We start from the raw sequence: 12,434 nt of genomic DNA, 5'->3' as shown, positions 1-12,434 counted from the left end.
CATTTAACACGTCCCAGACGTGAGTCGTATTTCTGTCGGACCCCTATTTGTCTACGCAGCCTCTCTCCCCTCTGACTCACGGACAGGGTCGCCAAAATTGTTAGACGTATAGTTTTAGCACCTAACCATAATTCCTTAACTCAGTCTAATCCCGTCCAACAATTTGTGCGTGTTCAGCATCGAAGGAAGAGAACAGGGTATGCGCGTTACTCCACAGATGATTTATTCTAGATATTGATCCTTACAGAGCTCCGGGTCCCTTTCCCAAATATAAAACCAGCTGAGCGTCGCCCTGCTTCAGTGGAGGATGAAAGAGACTAAAGTCCAAACCCGCGTTTGCCCAATTATAGTATAACACAGATGAATATTCATTCGCTGAGTTTAATGATATGTGGACTGTCCCACGACGTTCTGCGGGGTGTCCTCTCCTAGAATCTGCTTGTCCTTGAATCCACATCTGGCATGGTCGCCCTCTCCGAAGGAATTCCTTTGTGTCTAGTATCATCTGGACCATCGCCCTCTCCGCGGGGATCCCTTTGTCCCTGATTTGGTCTGGACCACTCATCACCTGGGACCACTTATCACCTGGACCACACCTTAAAGCAGAAACTCAAACAAAAGACCTTTTGTTCATTGTGATTGAGTTGAGAACAATAGTTTTAATCCTACTGTGGTACTATATCAAAATGAAACAGCTACCATAAATGAAGGAGTAAAATATGTCATATTCTTCACCGTTTACCCGGCCTGTGTAAGAGTCACATCTACTATCGCCGTTTACCCGGCCTGTGTAAGAGTCACAACTACTATCGCCGTTTACCCGGCCTGTGTAAGAGTCACAACTACTATGGCCGTTTACCCGGCCTGTGTAAGAGTCACAACTACTATCGCCGTTTACCCGGCCTGTGTAAGAGTCACATCGACTATCGCCGTTTACCCGGCCTGTGTAAGAGTCACAACTACTATGGCCGTTTACCCGGCCTGTGTAAGAGTCACAACTACTATGGCCGTTTACCCGGCCTGTGTAAGAGTCACAACTACTATCGCCGTTTACCCGGCCTGTGTAAGAGTCACATCTACTATCGCCGTTTACCCGGCTTGTGTAAGAGTCACAACTACTATGGCCGTTTACCCGGCCTGTGTAAGAGTCACAACTACTATGGCCGTTTACCCGGCCTGTGTAAGAGTCACAACTACTATCGCCGTTTACCCGGCCTGTGTAAGAGTCACATCTACTATCGCCGTTTACCCGGCCTGTGTAAGAGTCACAACTACTATGGCCGTTTACCCGGCCTGTGTAAGAGTCACAACTACTATCGCCGTTTACCCGGCCTGTGTAAGAGTCACATCTACTATCGCCGTTTACCCGGCCTGTGTAAGAGTCACAACTACTATGGCCGTTTACCCGGCCTGTGTAAGAGTCACAACTACTATGGCCGTTTACCCGGCCTGTGTAAGAGTCACAACTACTATCGCCGTTTACCCGGCCTGTGTAAGAGTCACAACTACTATGGCCGTTTACCCGGCCTGTGTAAGAGTCACAACTACTATCGCCGTTTACCCGGCCTGTGTAAGAGTCACATCTACTATCGCCGTTTACCCGGCCTGTGTAAAAGTCACAACTACTATGGCCGTTTACCCGGCCTGTGTAAGAGTCACAACTACTATGGCCGTTTACCCGGCCTGTGTAAGAGTCACAACTACTATCGCCGTTTACCCGGCCTGTGTAAGAGTCACATCTACTATCGCCGTTTACCCGGCCTGTGTAAGAGTCACAACTATTATGGCCGTTTACCCGGCCTGTGTAAGAGTCACAACTACTATGGCCGTTTACCCGGCCTGTGTAAGAGTCACAACTACTATCGCCGTTTACCCGGCCTGTGTAAGAGTCACATCTACTATCGCCGTTTACCCGGCCTGTGTAAGAGTCACAACTACTATGGCCGTTTACCCGGCCTGTGTAAGAGTCACAACTACTATGGCCGTTTACCCGGCCTGTGTAAGAGTCACAACTACTATCGCCGTTTACCCGGCCTGTGTAAGAGTCACATCTACTATCGCCGTTTACCCGGCCTGTGTAAGAGTCACAACTACTATCGCCGTTTACCCGGCCTGTGTAAGAGTCACAACTACTCTCGCCGTTTACCCGGCCTGTGTAAGAGTCACATCTACTATGGCCGTTTACCCGGCCTGTGTAAGAGTCACAACTACTATGGCCGTTTACCCGGCCTGTGTAAGAGTCACAACTACTATGGCCGTTTACCCGGCCTGTGTAAGAGTCACAACTACTATCGCCGTTTACCCGGCCTGTGTAAGAGTCACAACTACTATGGCCGTTTACCCGGCCTGTGTAAGAGTCACAACTACTATCGCCGTTTACCCGGCCTGTGTAAGAGTCACATCTACTATCGCCGTTTACCCGGCCTGTGTAAGAGTCACAACTACTATGGCCGTTTACCCGGCCTGTGTAAGAGTCACAACTACTATGGCCGTTTACCCGGCCTGTGTAAGAGTCACAACTACTATCGCCGTTTACCCGGCCTGTGTAAGAGTCACATCTACTATCGCCGTTTACCCGGCCTGTGTAAGAGTCACAACTACTATCGCCGTTTACCCGGCCTGTGTAAGAGTCACAACTACTATGGCCGTTTACCCGGCCTGTGTAAGAGTCACAACTACTATCGCCGTTTACCCGGCCTGTGTAAGAGTCACATCGACTATCGCCGTTTACCCGGCCTGTGTAAGAGTCACAACTACTATGGCCGTTTACCCGGCCTGTGTAAGAGTCACAACTACTATAGCCGTTTACCCGGCCTGTGTAAGAGTCACAACTACTATCGCCGTTTACCCGGCCTGTGTAAGAGTCACATCTACTATCGCCGTTTACCCGGCTTGTGTAAGAGTCACAACTACTATGGCCGTTTACCCGGCCTGTGTAAGAGTCACAACTACTATGGCCGTTTACCCGGCCTGTGTAAGAGTCACAACTACTATCGCCGTTTACCCGGCCTGTGTAAGAGTCACATCTACTATCGCCGTTTACCCGGCCTGTGTAAGAGTCACAACTACTATGGCCGTTTACCCGGCCTGTGTAAGAGTCACAACTACTATGGCCGTTTACCCGGCCTGTGTAAGAGTCACAACTACTATCGCCGTTTACCCGGCCTGTGTAAGAGTCACATCTACTATCGCCGTTTACCCGGCCTGTGTAAGAGTCACAACTACTATGGCCGTTTACCCGGCCTGTGTAAGAGTCACAACTACTATGGCCGTTTACCCGGCCTGTGTAAGAGTCACAACTACTATCGCCGTTTACCCGGCCTGTGTAAGAGTCACATCTACTATCGCCGTTTACCCGGCCTGTGTAAGAGTCACAACTACTATGGCCGTTTACCCGGCCTGTGTAAGAGTCACAACTACTATGGCCGTTTACCCGGCCTGTGTAAGAGTCACAACTACTATCGCCGTTTACCCGGCCTGTGTAAGAGTCACAACTACCATGGCCGTTTACCCGGCCTGTGTAAGAGTCACAACTACTATCGCCGTTTACCCGGCCTGTGTAAGAGTCACAACTACTATGGCCGTTTACCCGGCCTGTGTAAGAGTCACAACTACTATCGCCGTTTACCCGGCCTGTGTAAGAGTCACATCTACTATCGCCGTTTACCCGGCCTGTGTAAGAGTCACAACTACTATGGCCGTTTACCCGGCATGTGTAAGAGTCACAACTACTATGGCCGTTTACCCGGCCTGTGTAAGAGTCACAACTACTATCGCCGTTTACCCGGCCTGTGTAAGAGTCACATCTACTATCGCCGTTTACCCGGCCTGTGTAAGAGTCACAACTACTATCGCCGTTTACCCGGCCTGTGTAAGAGTCACAACTACTATGGCCGTTTACCCGGCCTGTGTAAGAGTCACAACTACTATCGCCGTTTACCCGGCCTGTGTAAGAGTCACATCGACTATCGCCGTTTACCCGGCCTGTGTAAGAGTCACAACTACTATGGCCGTTTACCCGGCCTGTGTAAGAGTCACAACTACTATGGCCGTTTACCCGGCCTGTGTAAGAGTCACAACTACTATCGCCGTTTACCCGGCCTGTGTAAGAGTCACATCTACTATCGCCGTTTACCCGGCTTGTGTAAGAGTCACAACTACTATGGCCGTTTACCCGGCCTGTGTAAGAGTCACAACTACTATGGCCGTTTACCCGGCCTGTGTAAGAGTCACAACTACTATCGCCGTTTACCCGGCCTGTGTAAGAGTCACATCTACTATCGCCGTTTACCCGGCCTGTGTAAGAGTCACAACTACTATGGCCGTTTACCCGGCCTGTGTAAGAGTCACAACTACTATGGCCGTTTACCCGCCTGTGTAAGAGTCACAACTACTATCGCCGTTTACCCGGCCTGTGTAAGAGTCACATCTACTATCGCCGTTTACCCGGCCTGTGTAAGAGTCACAACTACTATGGCCGTTTACCCGGCCTGTGTAAGAGTCACAACTACTATGGCCGTTTACCCGGCCTGTGTAAGAGTCACAACTACTATCGCCGTTTACCCGGCCTGTGTAAGAGTCACATCTACTATCGCCGTTTACCCGGCCTGTGTAAGAGTCACAACTACTATGGCCGTTTACCCGGCCTGTGTAAGAGTCACAACTACTATGGCCGTTTACCCGGCCTGTGTAAGAGTCACAACTACTATCGCCGTTTACCCGGCCTGTGTAAGAGTCACAACTACTATGGCCGTTTACCCGGCCTGTGTAAGAGTCACAACTACTATGGCCGTTTACCCGGCCTGTGTAAGAGTCACAACTACTATCGCCGTTTACCCGGCCTGTGTAAGAGTCACAACTACTATGGCCGTTTACCCGGCCTGTGTAAGAGTCACAACTACTATCGCCGTTTACCCGGCCTGTGTAAGAGTCACATCTACTATCGCCGTTTACCCGGCCTGTGTAAGAGTCACAACTACTATGGCCGTTTACCCGGCCTGTGTAAGAGTCACAACTACTATGGCCGTTTACCCGGCCTGTGTAAGAGTCACAACTACTATCGCCGTTTACCCGGCCTGTGTAAGAGTCACATCTACTATCGCCGTTTACCCGGCCTGTGTAAGAGTCACAACTACTATGGCCGTTTACCCGGCCTGTGTAAGAGTCACATCTACTATGGCCGTTTACCCGGCCTGTGTAAGAGTCACAACTACTATGGCCGTTTACCCGGCCTGTGTAAGAGTCACAACTACTATCGCCGTTTACCCGGCCTGTGTAAGAGTCACAACTACTATGGCCGTTTACCCGGCCTGTGTAAGAGTCACAACTACTATGGCCGTTTACCCGGCCTGTGTAAGAGTCACAACTACTATGGCCGTTTACCCGGCCTGTGTAAGAGTCACAACTACTATCGCCGTTTACCCGGCCTGTGTAAGAGTCACATCTACTATCGCCGTTTACCCGGCCTGTGTAAGAGTCACAACTACTATCGCCGTTTACCCGGCCTGTGTAAGAGTCACAACTACTATGGCCGTTTACCCGGCCTGTGTAAGAGTCACAACTACTATGGCCGTTTACCCGGCCTGTGTAAGAGTCACAACTACTATCGCCGTTTACCCGGCCTGTGTAAGAGTCACAACTACTATGGCCGTTTACCCGGCCTGTGTAAGAGTCACAACTACTATCGCCGTTTACCCGGCCTGTGTAAGAGTCACATCTACTATCGCCGTTTACCCAGCCTGTGTAAGAGTCACAACTACTCTCGCCGTTTACCCGGCCTGTGTAAGAGTCACATCTACTATCGCCGTTTACCCGGCCTGTGCAAGAGTCACAACTACTATGGCCGTTTACCCGGCCTGTGTAAGAGTCACAACTACTATGGCCGTTTACCCGGCCTGTGTAAGAGTCACAACTACTATCGCCGTTTACCCGGCCTGTGTAAGAGTCACTTCTACTATCGCCGTTTACCCGGCCTGTGTAAGAGTCACAACTACTATCGCCGTTTACCCGGCCTGTGTAAGAGTCACATCTACTATCGCCGTTTACCCGGCCTGTGTAAGAGTCACAACTACTATGGCCGTTTACCCGGCCTGTGTAAGAGTCACAACTACTATGGCCGTTTACCCGGCCTGTGTAAGAGTCACAACTACTATCGCCGTTTACCCGGCCTGTGTAAGAGTCACATCTACTATCGCCGTTTACCCGGCCTGTGCAAGAGTCACAACTACTATGGCCGTTTACCCGGCCTGTGTAAGAGTCACAACTACTATGGCCGTTTACCCGGCCTGTGTAAGAGTCACAACTACTATCGCCGTTTACCCGGCCTGTGTAAGAGTCACATCTACTATCGCCGTTTACCCGGCCTGTGTAAGAGTCACAACTACTATGGCCGTTTACCCGGCCTGTGTAAGAGTCACAACTACTATGGCCGTTTACCCGGCCTGTGTAAGAGTCACAACTACTATCGCCGTTTACCCGGCCTGTGTAAGAGTCACATCTACTATCGCCGTTTACCCGGCCTGTGTAAGAGTCACAACTACTATGGCCGTTTACCCGGCCTGTGTAAGAGTCACAACTACTATGGCCGTTTACCCGGCCTGTGTAAGAGTCACAACTACTATCGCCGTTTACCCGGCCTGTGTAAGAGTCACATCTACTATCGCCGTTTACCCGGCCTGTGTAAGAGTCACAACTACTATGGCCGTTTACCCGGCCTGTGTAAGAGTCACAACTACTATGGCCGTTTACCCGGCCTGTGTAAGAGTCACAACTACTATCGCCGTTTACCCGGCCTGTGTAAGAGTCACATCTACTATCGCCGTTTACCCGGCCTGTGTAAGAGTCACAACTACTATCGCCGTTTACCCGGCCTGTGTAAGTCACAACTACTATGGCCGTTTACCCGGCCTGTGTAAGAGTCACAACTACTATGGCCGTTTACCCGGCCTGTGTAAGAGTCACATCTACTATCGCCGTTTACCCGGCCTGTGTAAGAGTCACAACTACTATGGCCGTTTACCCGGCCTGTGTAAGAGTCACAACTACTATCGCCGTTTACCCGGCCTGTGTAAGAGTCACATCTACTATCGCCGTTTACCCGGCCTGTGTAAGAGTCACAACTACTATGGCCGTTTACCCGGCCTGTGTAAGAGTCACAACTACTATGGCCGTTTACCCGGCCTGTGTAAGAGTCACAACTACTATGGCCGTTTACCCGGCCTGTGTAAGAGTCACAACTACTATCGCCGTTTACCTGGCCTGTGTAAGAGTCACATCTACTATCGCCGTTTACCCGGCCTGTGTAAGAGTCACGACAACTATGGCCGTTTACCCGGCCTGAGTAAGAGTCACAACTACTATGGCCGTTTACCCGGCCTGTGTAAGAGTCACAACTACTATCGCCGTTTACCCGGCCTGTGTAAGAGTCACATCTACTATCGCCGTTTACCCGGCCTGTGTAAGAGTCACAACTACTATGGCCGTTTACCCGGCCTGTGTAAGAGTCACAACTACTATCGCCGTTTACCCGGCCTGTGTAAGAGTCACATCTACTATCGCCGTTTACCCGGCCTGTGTAAGAGTCACAACTACTATCGCCGTTTACCCGGCCTGTGTAAGAGTCACATCTACTATCGCCGTTTACCCGGCCTGTGTAAGAGTCACAACTACTATGGCCGTTTACCCGGCCTGTGTAAGAGTCACAACTACTATGGCCGTTTACCCGGCCTGTGTAAGAGTCACAACTACTATCGCCGTTTACCCGGCCTGTGTAAGAGTCACATCTACTATGGCCGTTTACCCGGCCTGTGTAAGAGTCACAACTACTATGGCCGTTTACCCGGCCTGTGTAAGAGTCACAACTACTATGGCCGTTTACCCGGCCTGTGTAAGAGTCACAACTACTATCGCCGTTTACCCGGCCTGTGTAAGAGTCACATCTACTATCGCCGTTTACCCGGCCTGTGTAAGAGTCACAACTACTATGGCCGTTTACCCGGCCTGTGTAAGAGTCACAACTACTATGGCCGTTTACCCGGCCTGTGTAAGAGTCACAACTACTATCGCCGTTTACCCGGCCTGTGTAAGAGTCACATCTACTATCGCCGTTTACCCGGCCTGTGTAAGAGTCACAACTACTATGGCCGTTTACCCGGCCTGTGTAAGAGTCACAACTACTATGGCCGTTTACCCGGCCTGTGTAAGAGTCACAACTACTATCGCCGTTTACCCGGCCTGTGTAAGAGTCACATCTACTATCGCCGTTTACCCGGCCTGTGTAAGAGTCACAACTACTATCGCCGTTTACCCGGCCTGTGTAAGAGTCACAACTACTATGGCCGTTTACCCGGCCTGTGTAAGAGTCACAACTACTATGGCCGTTTACCCGGCCTGTGTAAGAGTCACATCTACTATCGTCGTTGTTGGGGTAATCATTATTATAAATGTGTTTGCAATGAATATAGAGCCTTATAATATACATGCTTACTATATTAATCAATATATTTGCTCATCCTAAATGTGTAACTATATTAAACAATATATATATGTGTTTGATCGCCTTTATGTTAGAGTTGAATTAATATGTGAAGCAAACGCTTGCGCCAAGGTCGCTCTCCAGGACAGCGAGAGATACAAGTTCGAAAGGACATAAAACAATCCAGTGAGTTCTTGCTCCGAGGACTGATTACTGGAAGATACGCGTCGACCCCTTCCCCAGATGCGAGTTCAACAGGGAAGATCGGTGAAGGACGCTTAAATTGTTGTTGGCTCAACGGATGGCTATCAATCAACTTGTATATTGTTTTTATTTGTGACGCCAGGTTGACGCTTGGTTTGCTTGATTATGGAATTGTTTTGTTTCTTGCTTACGCAAATGGAATCGATAACCTTGTAATTGTTTTGATTTGAAGCCTTAAATAGGCAGGACATAATGCCGCTCTTTAGAATAATCTTGGGTGGGGCGAGCTGCCGGATGTATTCTCTTCTTGCAAGAATTAAATGTGATGTGACTACAGATGCCTTTTTTTATTGAAAGCTGAATTGGAAAAACCTAAGGATAAACCTACAATTGGATGAACCTAACATTTGGTCCTTCGAGCCTGTGGTCAAGATACCGGAGCAGAATCCAGGTCGCTTCCGTTCGATATCTGGAAAGACCGTGCACGGCGCTTAAATACCCTTTTCCGGGCTGGATTACTCGACGAGGCGACTTGGGTTCTCGACGGTTGACGACTAACACTCTGAAAGAGACATCTGGTGTCATATCTGGTAAGTCCATTTTTTTAAATGAGACTCGCGTCCAGGGGACTGCGACACGCGTCCAGGGGACTGCGACACGCGTCCAGGGGACTGCGACACGCGTCCAGGGGACTGCGTTACAAACCCTGGGTATACTAGTCGCTGCCAGGTAACGAGACAGAGCATGAGTCTATAAAACTTGGGGCAGTTCGGGGTGTCCTGTGCTGTGGTCCGGAAAGGTACAAATATAACTCTGACAGTATATCAAGCTAGGGTATACATTTGTGTTACGTGTTGCATGTGTTACGTGTTGCGTGTGTTACGTATGTCCTTCCGCGGAAAAAAAAAAAATTTGCTAACTGATAACTGAGTGCACGCGAGCTCCATCCAAAGATGGACAACTCGAATAAAAAGCGGCTAGCGACGACGATCCAAAACAGCGTCTGCCGTGTAGAGATTGGAAGTTTGTTGAAAGTCAAAGCGCTACAAGGGTTAAACACCTAAATTTATGGATAAACAAATATGGGTTTGCTGGCCAGCTTAAATATGCATGAAATATTAAAACCTGCGGGATAAAATACGCACTAAGCATAGAAGTAATCTATATATAATATGTGAAGGGAGACACAAGCGATACGGCTTGTTCCACAGATACTAATTATTGTTTTTGATGACGAGGCGGGGAAAGGCAAAACGTGCTGTTTTGTAAATGATAGCGGTCCTCGGCTGGTTGATAGGAGCGAGGCGATGGGCTGTTTTATTCTAAAAACAAGACAGGCCTGCTCAAAATGATTTGAATGAGGATGTTTGAGCTAAATTTTAAACCAGAGATCACATTCTTTGTGAATGAATTCAATTGGAATTTTTTGTATGATGCTGAAAGTTGTAAAACGGCAATTAAAATGGTTATTTCCAAGTGCTAGGCATGCTTTGTTAATAGTAACTAAATGTACTGGAATGAAATGGCTTATTGTGGCTTATCCTGGTTTCGTTCCCGTCTGCTAGCGGGAATATTTTGGTTAACAGAAATACAAAACGGCAAATTAAATGTTTAGCGGGCTTGCCAAAACTGCGTTTTTGTCATATTCTAAACTTGCCAAATAATGCTTTGATTGCGGGGGAAGCGCTCTGTTTTGGTGCGGCTGATTTGATGGTGTTGGACATTATAATACAGTATAGTATGCGCGCGGACCGCACAAGCGACTCACAGGAGGTGAAACATTGTGCGCAGAAAGAAAAAGAGGTCGCTTAGGAATGTCAACATTGATAAGCTGTTTCTGCAGCGAGCGTAGGTCACAGTCAGCGCGCTTCCGTTTTAAACATTTCAGAATAAGAACAATCATGGTCTGCAAGGGATGCAGGGTTCCGCGATGATCTTCGCATTTATTTTTGGGATTTAATCAGAAATGTCTTTCGAGGTGATAGAAAATCTGTTTGGCAAAGATTGATTCGGTAAAAGCTTTGGAATTGGGAATAATACTATTATTATTATTTTATTTTTTGTTTTGTGAAGTTCAAAGGGCTCTTGATTGAAGAGAGCTAGTTTTGGAGGATAAAACGATATTATTACAGTTTTTGAATGGTTGGTTTGTTCAAAATACTTCAATATAGGTGATTGGCTGGTTAAAGAAAAATGAATGGAATTTTGTTTTTTTTTTACAATATTATGGCATATTGATGACAATTTGTGGATCATTTATTAAGCATTGAAAATTGTAATTAGGAAATGCCTAGTAAAAGGTGGATTTCTCTAATTTAATTGTAGATTTTTCTTGTGGTAACAGGGAGCTATAAGAAATGGCTCTTATCTTAAGTAAACATAGTATGGGGTGATTTGCAATTTATGTCTTAGGTATTAAGAGTTATTTGGTTGTTAAAGAAATCAGACATGAAATTAACAATGCGGAAATGAGAAATTTCATGGCATTCGTCCAAATTGTTAGGTAAATTGAACCTGGCTGGGGTAGATAAGATAATTGGTTAAGGATAGGCATAGTTTCCCTAGAAGAAACATGGAGCGCCTTTAGGTGCACAAAACGCGTTCCTTGTTTGACCTGAAGGGGAAAATGCTGTGGTATAGGTCATATTGATGACTATTGGGACTTTACTGCCTATTGCTTTAGGGGCATACAAATTAAGAATTTAGCCAAAACTTACTGCATTGCGATTATGGGGTTAATACACCTGAATGTTACGGTGATAACGATTGGCAATAACAAGCTTAGATAAAGGGGAATATCTACAAAAAAAAAAAAAATAAAATCTAAATTCAGGTGGGGCCTTTCATGGTGTGAAACAAGTGATGAAATAATGTCTATGTTTTAAAAATAACATCTCCAAATTATAAAATATCAACCTTGGAGAAATGCTTTAAGTAGATGGGTTGACTAGAATGGGCAAAATTCGATAACATTGAAAGGGGGTGTAACTTAATCCATAACATGGAGATAAAGTTTTTACAAACGGTTAAAATACTAAAAGGGTGTGTGTGTGTTTCAATGTGTCACAACCATTCCGTTATTGCATTATTGGCGAATAGATAGTTAATCACAGCCACTCGCATGGCAGTCTACATGCTGACTGAGTGGGGTAAGGGGCGGTGGCAATTGAACAAATTTCTATTTTTAGATATGTGGCATGTGAATCTAATACATTAATTATCTAGTTTCTTCAGGCATCAATTTTGCGGTTCGAGGATCTACTAATGCGGAGTGGATCCAGACCTTCCGGAGTGTGGAGTATTCCTGGTGTCCTCAAGAATTCGTAGGTTTTCTCTGGGTACTCCAGTTTTACTCCAACAAACCAAAATTATGGATGATTGGGGGAGCACTCAAAGCAAATTCCTTGATTATGAGTGCGAGCGTGGATGAGTGTCTGTCTTTTGTGTTTTAATTGGCTGGCCACCAAGATATATCAATATTCTAATATCAAGGTGGAATATTTCTGAAATCGCTGATAAGCCTTTCGAGGACGGCGGTGGCAGAGTAGGACAGAAACAAAAAGAAAAGAATTTCGCCAAATGAAATTTTTTGATTTCTGCAATGGGAAATTTTGGGAACCTGGGGGACTAAACAAAAACAAAAGACTTATCTGGGAGGGCTGCCATTTTGAGTCATGGTAAATTTTATGCCCCAAAAAAGGGGGAGGTTAAATATATTCAATCTATATGCAGATATATGGCCAAAACACGGGCGATT

The 12,434-nt window shown here is 47.1% G+C and overlaps 1 long non-coding RNA gene across 1 annotated transcript; it reads right to left on the bottom strand.

Moving 5' to 3' along the window:
• Positions 1-200: 200 nt before the first annotated feature.
• LOC144070470 (uncharacterized) lies at positions 201-913 on the bottom strand. Its single transcript, XR_013299321.1, has 2 exons — positions 700-913; positions 201-609 (listed from the first exon to the last, which is right to left on the bottom strand). It is a non-coding gene; the product is annotated as an uncharacterized LOC144070470 (long non-coding RNA).
• Between the last annotated feature and the right edge of the window lie 11,521 nt (positions 914-12,434).

This window comes from Stigmatopora argus, unplaced genomic scaffold (assembly GCF_051989625.1).
Source record: "Stigmatopora argus isolate UIUO_Sarg unplaced genomic scaffold, RoL_Sarg_1.0 HiC_scaffold_107, whole genome shotgun sequence".
NCBI classification, from domain to species: Eukaryota; Metazoa; Chordata; class Actinopteri; order Syngnathiformes; family Syngnathidae; genus Stigmatopora; species Stigmatopora argus.
Note: the sequence above shows the minus strand (reverse complement) of the source record. Positions and strands in the feature narration are given on the sequence as shown.